Source organism: Hordeum vulgare, chromosome 6H, assembly GCF_904849725.1.
Source record: "Hordeum vulgare subsp. vulgare chromosome 6H, MorexV3_pseudomolecules_assembly, whole genome shotgun sequence".
Classification (NCBI taxonomy): Eukaryota; Viridiplantae; Streptophyta; class Magnoliopsida; order Poales; family Poaceae; genus Hordeum; species Hordeum vulgare.
Genome location: NC_058523.1, coordinates 467,945,840 through 467,957,839, shown reverse-complemented (window position 1 = coordinate 467,957,839; position 12,000 = coordinate 467,945,840). Strand labels below are relative to the sequence as shown.

At 44.6% G+C, this 12,000-nt stretch overlaps 1 pseudogene; it reads right to left on the bottom strand.

The window, feature by feature from the left end:
• Positions 1-246: 246 nt before the first annotated feature.
• LOC123405612 lies at positions 247-2,024 on the bottom strand (annotated as a pseudogene).
• Between the last annotated feature and the right edge of the window lie 9,976 nt (positions 2,025-12,000).

The window sequence follows — 12,000 nt, the reverse complement described above, 5'->3', positions numbered from 1 at the left end:
CTCCAGGTTTCGCCCCCCACACGTCAACTAATTCAAACTTGTCTTTCCCGCTGCCAAAAATATGCCACTAGTTCTTCAATCATCATGTCACAATTCGGCGATTAACATGTCATAGTTCGGTGATCAAACATACCCAATAGTTCGGCGATCAAAAGAAAGGGATAATAGACATGAAACAAATCAAACTTCCGGCTCGACATCGTGCGACTCTTCTGCCCCGAGACTGGTCGGGGTCGGCCTTGTTGTCTACATAGTCGAGCTCATCGTTGGCGTGGGTTCTGTGCTCGGGCTGGGCGTCGTCGTTGGTGTTGCCGTCATGGTCACCGCCGTGCTCGCCACTGGCGCGGGCATCTGGTTTAAGATGAGGCTACGCTCCACGAGGAACCATGCCTTCACCTGCTCGTCCATCGTCAACATGTCTTCCCCCATCAAGAATGCCAGGTCGATGTTCCTCTTCTTCGCGATGACATTGTTCCTGAGAAGGTCGAGCCTGATGTCCTGCTTCATCATCAACACCAACCATCGCGCATTGGATTTATCCACCCTCTTGGCGGTGCTGTTCTTGGCGTCGGCGATGCATTGCTTGATCGAAGATTGCAGCAGTACGACAGCGGGGGCCACGTCGCTCGCTGCCCTGGCTTTTCTGGTGCCATCGGGGCGCCCTTCTGCCACAGTCGGGGTAGGCGTGTCTAGGTTGTAGGTCTCCTTGGCCTTGGTGAGAGCGAGCCGAACTTTCCTCCACTTCTCGCACGACTCAATCTTGGAGAACACGTGAAGGAACTTGAACTCTTGGTCGCTGTTGTCTTGGCGATACATGCCGAACATCCAAACCATCTGCACAGCCGCAAACAAAACGCGTTGGCAAAGCACACGACGATGCGACGAACTAGGGCCGACGAACTACGTCCATACCTGACCCTCGATGTTGGCGCCGCTTTCTGGGTGAGCAACGACCTCCTCGACGATCCCATGCCACTTGTTACAGGCCTTCTAGATCGTCACCCAGTGGTTCGCCATGGCCTTGTCGCTGCGGTCCATGTGGATGTTGGCGAAGTCGGGGTCGACCAACTTTCGTTCGTCGAACACCGTCTTGATTCTCCCCCAGTACGTGTCGGTGTTCTGATTCGTGCCGGTGATTGGGTCGATGTTGACGGTCTTCCACGCTTCGGCAAGGCACTCGTCTTCCTTGGACGCCCACTTGATGTAGGGTTCGGCTGGCTTGGCGTTCGATGCCCGCTTCTTCTTCTCCCTCCTCCTTGGCACTGGTTCCGATTCCACCTTCGCCTGCTCTTCCTCCCCCTCCTCCTCAGCGTCATCGAGCTGATCATCCATTTCGTTGGTGGTGTCCATCGTTTCATCTTGCACGCCAAACCCCGAGCAGAACACAGCGTGATGGAGCCGCTCGTGATGATATCGTCCATGTCGGCGTCGGTGTCATTAAATTGTAGCGCCGAGCCGGGCACAAAGGGAAGGGCACCATGGCGCAGAGGCGACGTAGGCGAGGCTGACGAGTACGCCGGCGGCGAGTAGGTGTACTGAGTGTTGAGGCCGGCATTGAATGTGAGGGAGGGAGTGCGCGGGTCGTGGCTGATGCCGGTGGGGAGGAACGCTCCAGCGCGCCATGCAGGAAGGTGGTTTTGGGGTTGAAACCACCATGCGCGTCATCGTCGGAGTAGCAAGCAATGGTGCATACCCCAGGGAGGCATCGGTGGCGAGAGGTTGGCCGGTGACGCGACGCGCTGTTGGTGGCTTCTAGAGGCATGCGGGTTGTGGCTAGGCGGATTCATCATCCCCGCCCGAGACGCCTCTCCATGATAGACCGCTGCCAATGCCTCCGCGTCCCTCGCCTTCTTAGCGTCAAGCCTTCTCTGCCGGTCGGTTCTGACTGCCTCTTGGTGCTGGACATACGCCCTCCACTGGGCGTCCGACATGCCCACCGGCCTAGCTATTGGCGCCCTCGACTTCATTCGTGTGGAATCAACAGCGGCAGCAGGGTGAGGGGCATTATACTTCTTTGGTGACATGGTGGCCGGATGACGGGAGTGGGAGAAGAATGGCGGGAGGGGCGGGAGGGGGAAGAAGGGGAAGCAATGAGTAAATGGAGGGAAAGGGGGAGAAAACAATGGGAACAGGCCCATTTGTCGTCGACAACGCGGACCCACTCGACATTTCGCTTCGGCCGATGCCCCTAGTCGCCACCTGGGGGCTGGGTCGGCTCGAATTCGTCGGCTATTATTTGGCTAGGCCAATTTAGCTTTATCTTTCACCTCACTTGCGCTCTTGTGGCACAATTCTTATCTTGTATGTGTTGTAGAAACGGAAGAGACATGCTATATTGCTTGTCGTTACCTTTTCTATTTCCTTTCAAGTTCAATGTCGAAGATATATGCTTTATAGAAAGGACATACTCTGCCTTTGCGTTCGATATGTAACTCGGCCAGGTAATTATTTTCTTTAATTCCAAATTCCTCCTCAACACAAAACGAGGGCCACAAATTTTGTCTCCTAGTTGCAACCCGAGTTCTAACATGCATTTTTTGTCCGAGTTGTAAATCTACCTTTGCTCTACAACTAGTACCATCAATTTTTCTCGCATTTATATGGACATCCTTAATACGCAACTCACTGGATCTATTTTTGTAACACGCAACTCCATCCTCAACATGCAATTGTATCCATCTTTTTTTCTTGTTCCAGTTGCAAGTGCACCGACGACACACACCATGGACCTACCCATTTTGTCCCATTTGCATGTTCACCATCGACACGTTACAAGGATGGTAACCATTTATTGTTCGAGTGCAACTTGACTTCCAACATGCAATTGAGGGGTCGTCTTTTTTTGTTCTAGTTGCAAGTCTACCCTCGACTCGCAACTCGGGTTGATCCTTTCCCCCCGTTATTAGCCCATCCTCAACTCGTAATTGGGGCACGACCTATTTTTGTCTTAGTTTCAAGCCCATCGTTGACTCGTAACTAGAAACCGACCTTTTTTGTCCGAGTTGCGATCCCAATCTCAACTCGCAACTAGAGGCAAATATTTTTTGTCCTAGTTGCAAGTCCGTCCTCGACTCGCAACTGGGACCAACATTTTTTTGTCTCAGTTGCAAGTCCACCCTCGACTAGCAACTGCGGCATGATCTTTTTTAATCCCAAATGTAGGTCCGCCCTTGACTCGCAACTAGTGCATGACCTTTTTTTGTCCTAGTTGCGAGTTCACCACCCACTCACAACTGGGGGTCTGACTTATTTGTCCGAGTTGATAACCCAACCTCGACTCGCAACTGGGCCCAACCTTTTTTTGTCCTAGATGCAACTCCACCCTCGACTCTCAACTAGGGACCAACCTTTTTTTTCGAGTTGAAAGTCCACCCTTGACCTGCAACCGGAGTCCAACCTTTTATTTGTCCCAGTTATGAGTCCACTCTCATCTCACAATTAGGGACTTGCCATTTTTTATCCTAGTTGCATGTCCACTCTCGACTTGCAACTGAGGCCCAAACACTTTCTCCGAGTATGAAGTCCACACTCAACTCACAAAGTGAGGTGCGGCCTTTCTTTTTTCCAGTTGTGAGTTGCAACTCAATGCTCGACTCACAACTCGGGCCTAACCTTTTTATTCCAGTTGCAACCCCACCATCCACTCACAACTGAGGGGGGGCTGACTTTTTTTCCAGTTGCAAGTCCACCCTCGACTCGCAACTAGGGTTGACCTTTTTTTGTCCCAGTTGCAAGTCTACCCTCGACTCGCAACTAGGTCTCTACTCTGTTTTGTCCTAGTTGCGAGTCCACACTCGACCCGCAATTGGGCCCGACCCCTTTATGTCCCATTTGCACGTCCACCCTCGACTCACAACTTAGCCCGTATGTAACGCCCGAGATGCGATCCTAACCTTATTTTGGCATGAGGGCCTCGACAGGGATAGAATCACATCTCGTTGTTTCAAGTACATGTACAGAAGAGATGAGTATATGGAATTGGCTTACACTCGCCACAAGCTACATCATGAACAACACAATAAAACAATATATTCAATCACCATGTAGAAGAGCAGGGTTCGACTACGGACGAAATCAAACGATAAAAGAACGACGTCCATCCTTGATATCCTAGGATGCCGGTCTGGAACCCATCCTAGATCGATGATGATGAAGAAGAAGAAAATCCAAATAGAACAATCATCGCACTCACGTCAAAGTATTGCTTTACCTGTACCTGCAACTATTGTTGTCGTAATATGTGAGCCATAGGGACTCAACAATATTATTTCCAAAGGTATCAAGACTTACAAAGCTTAATGGGTGAGATATGGTTAAGTGGTGAGGCTGCAGCAAGCACTAATCATTTGTTTGAGTGGATAACTTACGAGTACAAGAATAAGAGGGGGCGATCTACGCATAAACGGACGTGAACTAATAATGATCTTGAAGTGATCCTGAACACCTACTTATGTCACACATAACCCTGTTGTGTCCTCTCTCGGATAGAGAGCTCACGAGAAGAGACAACCATGGTTACTCACACAGTGGGCATGTTTTAATTAAGTTTACTTCAAGTTTTCTATGACCGGGTGTTAAACAAAGTTTCCAAGTTTCCACATAGCCACGACCACGGCTTTCCGAAATATTTAACCCTGGAGGGATGCTCCAACTAGTCCATCACAAACTACCACAAACTGGGTCAGAAACCTCGACTACGGAAAACCCGTGATCTCCTCGGATTCCTGATGGAAAACCTCGACCTTGAGATAGCCCAAAATATCCTCGGAATCCCTCATGCAAGACGTTTGATAAGGGTAAAACAAATCCACCAAGGCTGCCCGACGTGCTGACAGACCCGATAGGAGCCGCGTATCTCGTTCTCGGGGCAAGACCGGATGAGCAAGACGTCGGGTTGGCGAAGCCCTGGGTGACCAGGGGTGTTGGACATCGCTCGGTTTGGACCAACACTCACGCAGAGCACTGGCCCAAGGGTTGACCAATTATCCACGGGTTAATTACTCCCTATGCGGTTCATTAGTTATTTGGCAAATGTAGTACCAATGTTGGGCCTTGCCAGAAGAGTTTTATCCCAAAACGAAAACCAAGGGGATCCCCATAACAACCCCAAGCATGTTAGGAGCACTCAATTATGGAACATAACTCCGGTACACAAGTAACTAGGGCGACAAAGGTGGAACAAAACACCGAGCTAGAAGTCCAAGCCTTCCATCCTTTACCAAGTATATAGGTGCATTAAATTAAATAACAATAATATTGTGATATAACAAGGAATCCATGTTGCCACATGGAAAGCAACTACACCTGCAACTAGCAACGCTATAAGAAGGGCTAAGCAAACAGTAACATAGCCAAACAAAGGTTTGCTGGGATGTGGAGGGATTAGAGGCTTTTTATGACAATGTTGGGAGGCTTGACATAACAGGTGGTAGGCAGCGAGACATAGCAATAGAAATGAGACAACTAGCATGGCAATGATAGCAGTGGTATATGGGGAAATGATCATCTTGCGTGTGACCCTTCTTGGAAGAAGAACTAAGCCATGAAGTAGACGAATAAACGTAGTCGAACGAATCCTCACACTCCGAAGCGGTTCGGAACTCTATCAAGAAGAAATAATCCGAAATAACAATCAACACACGATAAAACCACACATATTCATGACAAGATGCACAATCAAATATGATGCATGTCCATTTCAATTATACAAGGTATGGCAAAGAACAACAATTAATACTACACAATAAATAAAGCTCAATATGCAACGAGTTGCATATTGAAGAAACTCCAAATTTTAATTACTTAGTTCACTTTTGTTTAGGTACACGGTAATTTCAAATGTTGTAGAACATGACAAGAGGTGAAGCATAAATAAACTACACTACCTAGGCAGTTTAAATAAGGTCAAAAACAACATATAGCATTTCTGAAATTAATGACCCCATATATTAATTGCGAAGTTGGTCAAGATCTGAACTAAACACATTTTAAAATTATTAAACATAAAAATAAACTGTACCATCTGATTCTACACGTCATTCCAGTGGATTTACATATATGGATCATCGAAAACGGAGCTACGATCTAAAAGATATGACACAAACCGTTTTAGCATGTTATTAGACAATTTAACGCAACATCATTTTAAATGTTTTTAACATGCATGAGGATGACATGATCATATCGAGGCAATTTTTAAGAAATTGAGAGCATATAATTATGATATGGACATTTGTCGCCAAGGCGAAAGAATTGGGCGCCACAGCAACGGAAACGAAATGATGCCACGACAACATTCCGATTGCGATAACTCGATGAGATACCGGTGCAAACGAATTGTGGCCGTGAGCGTTTCGTTCCAAAAAAAATGATGGGGTGATCCCTCTTACTGGGTTCCCATGTGTCGGTAGCAAGGGTTGAGGTGCCTACATCTAACAATTCTACACGATGCAAACACGAGCATCTCATATAAACATCACACGTTCATTTGTCCAAGGTCGGTCATCTTGGGGTTATACCTTTGAAGCCCTCGTTCGGGGTTGAACGAGGTTCGACGAGGGAAGTCGTGGAAGTAGTCGTACACGTGTTGGAGATGAACTTGACGAATCCAAGGTCTTCGGGGCGATGGTAGTGGTACCCGACAATATCTTGTCGGATCCCGCTATGGTAGGCATACACTCGTCGTAGTGGTACTTGAGAGCGGTAGAGAAAAACCATTCGTGACACTTGGCAAAGATGGAACAACTACACAAAAACGATGAAGAGGAACTTGGTGGCGTTGCCGTTGACAAGACCTCAAGGGAGGATGGCTGGCTGATGGAGGAGGCGGGGATGGCATGGGCTCGGTGAGCAAGGCGACGATGGGAGGAAAGGCATGCACGGGGGATGAGCTAGAGGTGGGTGCGACCATGAAGGTATGCTCCATGGACGCGACATTGCGTGGGCGGCTCCGGCAAGGGGCCACGGCGGCTGGAGTACTGCGGGCGGTGGTGCGGTCGCCTTGGTGCACGCACGGTCCGACGAGGTTGGCAGACGGGCAGAGCAGTGGGTGGAGGGTGACGCTCAGGAGGCTCGCCGGCAAACCAGGTCGACGACGGTTGCCTGGAGCGCCATGGGAGGCGAGGGTATCGAGCGCTGAGCGCTATGGAGGCGCAGCAAGGCGAGGACGTGCAAAGGCGGCCGATACGAGGGAGAGAGGCGCTGTTGGATGACGTCGGAGCATGGAGATCGGGGCGGCTCCCCTGGTTTGTGAGCAAGGAAGGAAGAGGGGAGGAGATCGAGAGGGGATGAGGTCGCGTGGGAGAGAGAAGGTGGCGACGCGGTCGGGAGAGGGGATCGAGAGGAGAGGCTGGCGATCGAGCTAGGATTACGGAGGAGGGGATGGGCCTTGGGGCGGCTGCGCTCCATCCCTCATTCCCTCTAATAATTCTCTTTTATTTTTATCTCTTTGAGAGAAAAAAAAGAATTTGGAAGAAAAGAAAGAGAGGGTTAGGGAAAGAGTTTGATTATGGAGGCTGTTTTTCTTGGACTCACAAATGAGTTTGGTCCAAGGAAACAAAATGATCATGAGTGAAGTTTTTAATTCGAACTCATTCAAACTACTCAAATAGATTTGAATAGGAAGTGGGTGTTTGAAAGATCCCAAAATGTTGAAGATTTTTGGAGGGGCTTGGTAAATGGAAAAGAATTATTGCCAAGGTTTGGAGATCACACTTAAGTAGAAAAAGGCATATGATTTAAATTGCAAGTGTGTTGTGGTTGCTTCCAAAACAGTGGAATGATTAATTTAATTCCCTATAATTATTGGGAGTATATAACGTAAGTTATAAAGGGAACCACCATGTAAATTCCCTTGATTTAAATGGATCAAAGATCCATACAATTTATTTATTTGAGTTGCAGAAAAAATTAATGACATGATGAATGCAATAAACAAATAAATCATACGGTGACAACAAAATAAAGAGGGAATCTTCTGGGGTGTTGGTTCCAGGCTGTTACAACTCTCCTCCAGTAACAAGAGATCTCGACCCGAGATCTAAGAATTGAAGGGGAAGAGAAAGAGCAAGAGCAATAGGTAAAACTTACTCTCTTGTGTGACAAATGAGTGAAACCAACGATCCTTGAAGGTTGCAAAGAGACGAAGAATGACATGAGGAACAAGCAGGAATTCAAAAGAAATTTGGGCAGCATTTCGATAGGAAATAGAGAGAAATCTTGATATGATGGAAGGAAATGGAAAATATTTCACAACACTCTGGTTAAATGGACAAGCAAGGAAAGAACATGATCTTAACAAAACGAGATGATGATTCAAATAGAGCAACAACAGAATGGCTCCGGAACAAAAGAATATAAGCTAGATATTTGGAGGTAAAGGAAAGGGGAAGAAAATGACAACTTTCACCACCATAGAATTTAAAAGCATCCTTACGAAGAAAATTGAACGGAGTTGTTGGAAAATCAACAAAAAAAGAACAATCTTGTTGTGGGCTTATGGAAACCATTCTCAAAATTACGAGATACAATCGTCCACAAACGAAACAAGATTGATTGGGAGCAACAAGATATGCAAAATTTCTTACACCAAGAGGATAGATTGAGAACTTGTATCAACAACAATCAACATATTGGCAACAATCCTTAGGAAAAGCTTTAGGTGAAACCCAACCCAAGATAGCTCAATGGAAGAAAAGATGGGTTTAATTATCTCATTCTTGAAGCAAATTCTCTTCGAGATCCCCCATGAATCAAGAATGCTATAATACCATCTCAAAATATAGAGAAAGAATTGCACTTTGGAATGCAGGAGAAAGAATACTTCAACTCCTCCCACAAAATATTGAAGAACACTTCGAGAAAGAATTACATCCTTAACGAACCACCATGAAGAGCCTCCGTATACAAAAGAATGATGAAAATAAAAAAATTGAGGCCTTGCAAAGACTTAGATGAAGCTTTAGAAAGAGATAGCTGAGAAAACTTGGAACTCTGGAAAAGAAAAGATAAACAACTTAGAATCAAGATTTTGACATCATGAACAACTCTGGAAAGAATTGAAGTCAGGTGATGAACCAAGAATAAGAATTATGTTATGTTTATCCTTCATCAAGTTAAATTGATGACAAGCAGCGGATTTGGCATACTACTTATTATTCTTGAAAATATTGGAGAGAGAGAGAGCACAAACTTGAAGAAGTCTTGAAAGAACCACCGGTAAGAATTATCAAATGAATGATGATACCAAGAATGAATGGAGATACATGAGAATGAAGAGACTATGATGCGCCTAATAGAATATTTTAATGAGGTACCAGAATAATTGAGATATGAACAGAGGGACAATGTTTGAGAAGAATTTGAGAACGAAAGCTGAAAGCTGAGGAAGAAGATATCTTCTGAAATGATGGCCTTCGGAGGATCGAGAAATAAAAACAACTCTGAAATACTCCAGATAGATATGGAAGAAATTTCTCATAAATGGAAGCAAATCAAGATGATAGCACGAAGCTAAAACCATGTATCTTCGAGAGAATGGAACAAGATTTAAGAAAAACACTTCTTCGGTCTTCCATGATAAGAATGATGACGAGCAACAACACCATGAATTAGTGAGACACTCCGGAATAATGAAGAAAGAAAGGTTGAGCCAATGATGAAAAGAACTCGAACGCGATCTTGGAGAAGGAATATGACTGGTGGAATGTATACTTACATCATAATTACAAAGAACTTGAGATCTTCGAAAAGATTAGAAGAGCAAGGTAAGATCCTGGAAAACCTGTGGGTTATGGGCCCACTCAAAGAAACCACCCTTGAAAAGATTGCTTAGAAGAGAGACTGCACCAGTATAAATGAAAATTTTGATGAGGTGAGAACCTCAAAATAATTGAAAGGATTTGAACAAAAACATGAATATTCAGAGATATCTTCAACACTCCAGATAGAATAGAGAGAGGCTTGAATAACAATTTCCAACACGAGAAAAGCATTGAACGCCTGAAAAGGATATGATGAACACCAAAAGCTTGAATTGAATCCACCGGGGAAGAAAACAAAAACGAAGGATGAAGAAGTGATGAACTCAAAACTCATGAGAATCTCAACACAAAATCATAGAATACAATATGAACGAAGAAATAGAGGAAGCAACACTAAAAATAAAAACACTTGGATGATAATCTAATCGTTGAAGAAAAAGGGCGGGAGAGTGGGGAAAAAACAAAGACAACTTGGGACAGATGAGACGAACTCCGAAAAGAAATAAGAGGATTTATATTGCAAATATTGAAAAAATGAAGTACCTGATGAGAAGCACACCGGTTGAAAAAGAACTTACATGACAATTTGATTGAGCAAAAGGAATAGCACTCACTTTCATAGAAATATGAGAACGCCACTTAGAAAAGATATGAAATCACCACTTGACACCGAAGCAAGTCGAATTACCATACTCCACAAAACAAAGGATGAGGCTTGCAAATAAAGCCAGAAAAAAATTCATGACAGAGATTTGGCTCGATATTTTCGTGGTAAAGTTCACGCGGGCTCGATTATATTGTTATATTGAAATGATGCTCGAATATGCTCCCTAGGCATAGAGAACTACAAGGCTTGACGAATCATATCTGACGACATATATCGAGACCGTCCTACGGAGACGACGAAATAAAGAGGAAATCTACTGGAGCATAGGTTTCGGGTTGTTACACCGTAGTTTGTTCTTTTCCTAGTTGCATGTCCACCCTCTACTCGCAATTAGGCTTTTGTATTGTTTTTTCATTCTAGTTGCAAGTCCACCCTCGGCTCACAACTGTGCTCGTAGTTTATTGTTGCCCGAGTTACAACTCCACCATCGACTTAGAAATGGTATCATATTTTAGTATAGTTGCCCAATTGCAAATCCACACTTTGACATGCAGGATGACTCGTAGATGTTTCAACCTAGGTGAAAGTCCACCCTTGACTCAGACCTAATGGGTCAAATATTTTTTGCCCTGTTGCAACTTTACCCCAACTTGTAATGGGGTGTGGAGGGATGGCACTTTTTTCTTGTCTTAGTTGCAAGTGAACCATCAACACGTAAGTGGGGCCAACCTATTTTTTGTACTAGCCGCAACTCCAAACTGAACGTGCAACTTGCTAACCTACTTGCATGTCCATCCTGGACACGCCAACTTGCCCCGGCTCCTATCTAGCCGCATGTTCACTCCTAACTTGCAACTCACGTGGTACAACTGCATGTCCAACACCAACACACAACTTGCCCTCACTCTATCTAGTTTCATGTCCAATCCCAACACCCAGACCAACCCGACCCAGTTCCATGTCCAACCCAAACATATAACTCATGCCCGACACATTTGCATGTTCACTCTCAACACACAACACGCTCCCTGACCCAATACCCCTATTAAGTAGTATTTTTTGCAAATACATGTGACCTTTGTAATACACCATGCATATTTTTTGGTATACACGGGGATCATTTTGTAACACGTGTTGAACATTCTTTTAAATACATGCTGAATATATTTTAAAAAACTGGCCCGTTGATTTTTTCGAATACATGGTAAAGATTTTTCAAATTCCTGTTTTTCATTTTTCTAAATGGTATGAAATTTCCAAAAAAATATGCGGACATTTCTTTACATTGCATAATTTTTTTTCTAGAAAATTCCGGGACTTTTGTAAGTGCATGAAGTTTCTTTTAGAAAATGGCCACAAACATTTCTTAGAATGGTACAAAACTTTTTTTTATAATACATCATTTCCACATAAGCATGCTTTTGAAATGCATGAACATTTTTCAAATGTCAACATTTCCTAAATGGTGCAATTTGTTTTTGAACATTTATGATAAAAATAAAATAAACTAAATTATTCGTGACTTTCAGAAAATGTTTGGAATTTTCAAATGTGCCACACTTCAAAAACTATTCGGGGATTTTCAAAAATTGTTCATGTTTTAAAAGTTTGTCCGTCACTACACCACGACAC